General features: G+C 37.6%; 1 pseudogene; it reads right to left on the reverse strand.

Annotated features, from left to right (window-relative positions):
• Positions 1–299: 299 nt before the first annotated feature.
• Positions 300–4,550, reverse strand: LOC124102151 (putative gustatory receptor clone PTE01; annotated as a pseudogene).
• Positions 4,551–6,447: the final 1,897 nt, after the last annotated feature.

Raw genomic sequence — 6,447 nt, forward strand, 5'->3', positions numbered from 1 at the left:
CAGTTTTTACCATTTTCAAGTACACAGCACAACAGCCTTAATTACATTGACATGGTTGTCAAACTATCATCATCATCCATCTCCAGAAATTTTTCACCATCTCAAAGTGATATTTTGTTCTCATTTTGAAAACTCCCCAGACCTCCTTTACCAATCCTGGTTACAAACATTCTTATATGAAATGTGATGAGAAATTAAAGTCATTAATGTTTTGAAGGAGATGGGATTTAAAGGACTAGATGTCTGACTTCACTACATTTTCAAAAATACCTTGCTGCTGGACACCAAACGTCCTAAGTTTAGACAGTCCTACTGTGCAGCCTCCTCAGAGCACTTTTAATGTTCCTGTTCCTCAGGCTGTAGATGAAGGGATTCAACATGGGGGTGACCACAGTGTACATCACTGAAGCTACCACAACTTTCCTGGGAGAATGTGACACAGCTGATCCAAGGTATGCTCCAAAGCCTGTCCCATAAAACAAGCAAACAACTGCCAGGTGAGAGCCACAGGTGGAGAAGGCTTTGTACCTCCCACCTGATGATGGGATCCTCAGAATGGAGGAAATTATTTTATAGTATGAGAAAAGGATCCCTGAGATGGGGAAAAGGCCATATATGGCACCAAGAAAATACTTTAGGATGTTATTAAAGAAGGTGTCAGGACAGGCCTGGTTAAGAAGTTGAGAAGGGTCACAGAAGAAATTAGAAATTTCTACACTTTTGAAGTTAGTAAATTGTAAGATGATCAAATTGTGCAGTTGGGAGTCCAAAAGACTAACCAAAAAAGACACAAGAACTAAGAAGCCACAGAGTTGAGGGTTCATGATGACTAAGTAATGCAGAGGGTAACAGATGGCCACATATCAGTCATAGGCCATCACAGTCAGAAGCATATCATCCATACATGCAAAAATGGCAAAAAGAGACATCTGTGTCAGGCAGCCCACATAGGAGATGACTCTGCTGTGTGTTTGAATGTCCACAATCATCTTTGGGACTGTGGTAGAGATTACACAGATGTCAGCCAAGGACAGGTTGGAGAGGAAGAGGTACATGGGGGTGTGGAGGTGGGGGTCAGAGCTGACAGCCAGGATGATGAGCAGGTTCCCAAGCACTGTGACCAGGTACATGCCCAGGAACAGTCCAAAGAGGAGTGGCTGCAGGTCTACATCCTCTGAGAGGCTAATGAGTTGGAATTCAGAGATATGTGTTCTATGTTGTGCTTCTGTGTTGTTTGGACACCTTTCAAAAAAAGAAAAGAGGTTGAGGAAAAGGGGACACAGTAATAAGTACCTAACACATTTGAATTCATGTATTTGCAAGTGAAATATTCTCACTTGAAGTCCACACAACTTCAACAATAACTCTCAGTAGTGAAAAAATCCAACTCCCTGAAACACTCTCATTGTTGCTTTATGTGTTATTCACCCCTTCTTTCTATATGCACTTACAGACTTTGAAGAGAACTTTAAGCAGAATGTTAGATGTATAGGAGCAGTAGACAGAACAGTACATGAGCACAATAAAATTCAGTCTACTCTTTCTGGAAAAAAATACAGAATAAGTAATAGCCTTCCTCATTAGGAAAGCATCACTTTAATACAAGGAAGAAGCAACCTAACATACCTTATTTTCTTGTGGACCTTGAGACAAATTCTCTTGTCCTATAATATTTGAAACAGTGTGTGAGGACTCACTGAATTAAGGTAAATAGCAGAAGACAATTTTACAAGGCTGTTGTTATCTGGAGTTTTCATTTGTCTTTGGTTTTATGATTTTCTTCCTTTGTGGATTTAAGTTTTTCCTTTAAAATTATGTAAAATACAACAGGTAAATGGAAAAGAAAATGAGGCATATATACACTGTAGAGTTTCACTCATCCATTAAGAAGGATGAAATTATGGCATTTGGTGGTCAATGGGTGAAACCAGAGAACATCATGCCAAGTGAAATAAATTAGACTCAGAAAGTCAGGAGTCAAATATTTTCTCTCATATGTAGAAGCTACAACAAAATTTTAAAAAAAGATGCAGGGCTGGAATCCCATGAAAATAGAAGAGATATCGATGGAGTTAAGTGTTTGAGGGGGATAGAGGAGGCATGGGAAATGGGAGGAATGTTGGAGTTAAATTGACCAAACTATCCTAGTACATTTATGAATATACCACAGTGAATTTCACCATTGTCTACATTTTGTAACACACTAATTTTTAAAACTATAATAAATAGAAAAAAGAACAGTGGGAAGGGAATAGGAGGAGGGAGGAGGGGAAAGAAAGGGAAAGTACTATAGATGAATTGGAGCATACTGTATTTCATGCTTATATAATTATGTCAAAATTAACCCCAATACTATATATAACTATAATATACTAATAAAAATTTTAGAAAATAAAAAGCTATTTAATTATTATTTCTCATCTTTTTGCTATTGTTTTAAAGTCCAGTATTGCACAAAAGTGTTACCTTATTTAACTCTTCTTCTCAATGCTTTTAATATGATCCATTATTTAACATGTAGAGGTATATTTCAGTTGTCACTTTCCACTTTATTCCTCTCATTTCTTTTTTAAATTTTTTGAACACCTATTAGCATATGTTGTTTCCATAACAATAAATCATGGCCAGAAGTGAGAAAAAAATCATGTAAAATAAATCAAGTACCCTTGACTTTGTTGGACTTCAAATATTGATAACTATCATTAAATGCACATAATCAATGTTATCTCTGACAAAATATGTGGAATTAATATACTCAGTACCTCTCAAAGTCATAAAAATAATAAATGATAGAACATTTCTTTGAATGGTTTTATTTTATAGTGGTTTATGTGCAAAAATACACACAATACTAATCCGTACACTACCAATAAAGTGTCTGGTGTAAGGCAGGCATTTATTTCTTTTCTTTTTCTTTGTTCTATATCCCATTGTGGCATGCTAGTTCTGCTACTATTTTTCTAATATTAACCCATAAAATTTACATTTAACTATTTTAGCACCCGTGAAAACCCCAAAGTTCAGTTTTTGTCCCAACCTTCTTATTTATACTTCATATATTTTCTGGTCAATCTTTCCTGATACATGTATTGCATATTCTCTTACTTCAGCCACATGAAGGAAACTCAGGTTCATTAATACAGCTATGTGATTGAACTGGAAAGCAATGTAAAAGAGAATAGAACAGGAAATAATGTAAACATCACTGGGAAATTGCCTCATCCTATAAAATGGCACTGAAACTTACCTACTTTATATGGCTGTTACAAAAGTTTCTTTAAAATTCTTTAAATTGTATAACAAGCAGTTCTGTCTCACTTATTAATATAAAATCATTTACTGTCCAAGTACCCTGATCTCAGATCAAAAGCAATTGTATCAGCATATCAGTATTTGAAGTTCTTGGTGGTACATTCTTATACCAGCTTTGAGATTCAGTGCCTTAAAATATTTCTTGGCACTTAAAACTAGGATCATGATACCAGGCTCACACCTGTAATTCCAGCATCTCAGGAAGCTGAGACAAGAGGATTGTGAGTTCAAAGCCAGCCTCAGCAGAAGTGAGGTTTTAAGAAACTCAGCAAGACCCTGTCTCTAAATAAAATATAAAATAGGATAGGGATGTGGCTCAGTGGTTGAGTATCCCTGAGTTCAACCCCCAGTCCCCCAACAAAAAAAAATAGGATCATGATAATCTCTTATTACTGCCAATAATACCCACTATCCATATTGAAATAACAGCATTTGATAATACTTGTCTCCATTTAAAAGTGACCTGAATAATTATTGATGAAATTTGAGTTCTTTGGGTATCACAACATAACTCCACTCTCCTGCTCAGCTGTGTTCCAAACACAGGTATTGTCATGAATAGGAAGGGTATTATTTCTTGTTGATGTTTCCATATTAGTATTAACATATCTGGAAGCCATTTTCCTAAAAATCTGGCCTAAAAAGTACTTAAAGCATAGCTAAGTAGATTACAACACAATGCTTAATGTATATAAAATGTACTAGTTTACATAAATATGTGATTTTTAAGTCCGTTTGATGTACATTCTTCTACTTCAAAGGCTTTATCTGATTAAACATTACCTAAAGAAAGGACATCATTTAACCTGTAACTTTATTATATAACAATCAGTTTTAAATACACGTGCCTCTCTCTAATAAGAAAACTCAATTTAAACAAGATTTTAGAGTTTTCAACCTAAAATCCTACTACAAATTACATAAAAATTTGTTTTTTAATTTTATTTCATATAAAATTAAAATATTTGGCAGTTTTAACATTTGGAAAACTATGGGAAGTAGAACCAAGGTGGGAGGAAAGCAAGACTCTGAATGATATTTCTAGGACCCCTCCACAACCAAGATCATAAACTTCACAATCCTGGTAACCGAAATTTGAACCATTTTTTTTCTCCCATCTACTCTCCCAAAATGCATGTCTGTCCTGGTGATGAGGAAACAATGCTTCATACAGTTCATACTCTGTCATTCACCTCCCTCAGCACTTACTGATTTGCACTGGGACTCTGGTGAGTCATGGCCAAGGAGTGAAGATCCAGAGCCCATCTGATGCCTGGTACTCAATGAAGCCTCAGGCTCTGTCCCCAGGATTTCTATCCTTGCAGACTCAGATAGGAGCTTCCTGAAGCAGACCAACCATGGAAGGAGGAGGCACAGGGATGAAGCCCACTGGACTCAGAACCATTAAACTGAAGGGCCGCAGGCACAGACTGATTGTTGACTGTTATATGACCTTGGAAGCCCAATGCACAGAGCTCCTAATTAGCCAAATTGGTCCAGGTTATTAAAAACTCTAAAAGTCTCCTCATATCAATGCCAGCTGAGGAAGAGAAAAATCAGTGTCCACAAAAGCTCTTGGGCTCTTCCTCTACACCAGAGGAAGCTCCTGGGTTTATCATTTCTTTCATTAATTATTTCCTTTGCCTTGATCCATTTTTATGATGGCGAAATTTCATTAACTCTAAAAATGGCAATTTTCCCCATTGCCAAGGGCACAGATCAGCAGCATTAATCACACTCACACTGTGGTGCATCCATCACCAGCATCCGTAGCCAAACTGAAAATTTCTACACAATGTAAAAAACTTGCAAGTGCTCCCAGCCACAAAATTGGCTCCCAACATTCTCCCATCAAAAAGGATGACAGGGCTGGGGATGTGGCTCAAGCGGTAACGCACTCGCCTAGCATGCGTGCGGCCCAGGTTCGATCCTCAGCACCACATATAAAGAAAGATATTGTGTCTGCCGAAAACTAAAAAAATAAATAAATAAATAAACTGGAGTTGCTTAGGCTCAGGCCTAAGACCATCCTAACAACTTACTTTGGGCTGGGGATGTGGCTCAAGCGGTAGCGCGCTCGCCTGGCATGCGTGCGGCCCCGGGTTCGATCCTCAGCACCACATACAAACAAAGATGTTGTGTCCACCGAGAACTAAAAAAATAAATAAATATTAAAATTCTCTCTCTCTCTTAAAAAAAAAAAGGATGACAAATTGAAGCCATTGTACCACAACAACAATGTGACCAAATGTCAGGCTAGATTTCTAGGTTTATTTTTGTAGTTATATTGCCTTTTCCACCCTACATTTAAACTGATTACTCAGGTCTTCAAGATCTGCTATGGAGTCTCCTTAGGACACTTTTTAGGTCTCTGTTCCTCAGGTTGTAGTTGAAGGGATTCAGGATAAGGATGAACAAGGTGTAAATGACGAAGGTAACCAAACAGTTTCTGGGATATTGATGTAACTGAACCAAGGCACATTCCAATGATGATTCCACATTATAAGCCAACAACTGACAGAAGAGAACCAGAGGTGCAGAAGCATTTATACATCCCACATGGTGATGGGATTCTCAGAATGGAGGAGACAATATTTTAGAAAGATAAAATAATCCCTGATGGGAAAAACACAAATATGCTACCATACTTGACAATGATATTAGAGACAGTATCAGGACAGGTGACATTAAAGAGTTGAGAAGGATCACTGAAGAATTGGAAATTTCTACATCCATAGAGTAAAAATATTATGATACAATCAAATTGTGCACCTTAGTGTCCCAGGGCTAAACAAAAGACACCAAACTAAGAAACCTGGAGTCAAGGGTTCTTGATGATTGGGTAATGCAGGGGGGAACTCATGGCCACAACATGTCCTAGGCAATGACAGCAACATACCATCTCTACTTCAAAAAACAAGAAAAAAAAGAGCCATCTGTGTAATGCAGTCCACATGGGAAATGATTCTGTTGTGATTTTGGATGTTCACAATCATTCTTGGGACCCTGATGAGGTGAAACAGAGTCAGCCAATAACAGGTTGAAGAGAAGAAGTATATGGGTGTGTGGAAGTTGAGGTCGGAGCTGACAGCCAGAATGATGAGCATGCTTCCAAGAACAGTGACCAGGTACATG

This window comes from Marmota monax, unplaced genomic scaffold (genome assembly GCF_021218885.2).
Source record: "Marmota monax isolate L192 unplaced genomic scaffold, Marmota_monax_Labrador192_F-V1.1 WCK01_AAM20220418_F8-fsc02225, whole genome shotgun sequence".
Taxonomy (NCBI): Eukaryota; Metazoa; Chordata; class Mammalia; order Rodentia; family Sciuridae; genus Marmota; species Marmota monax.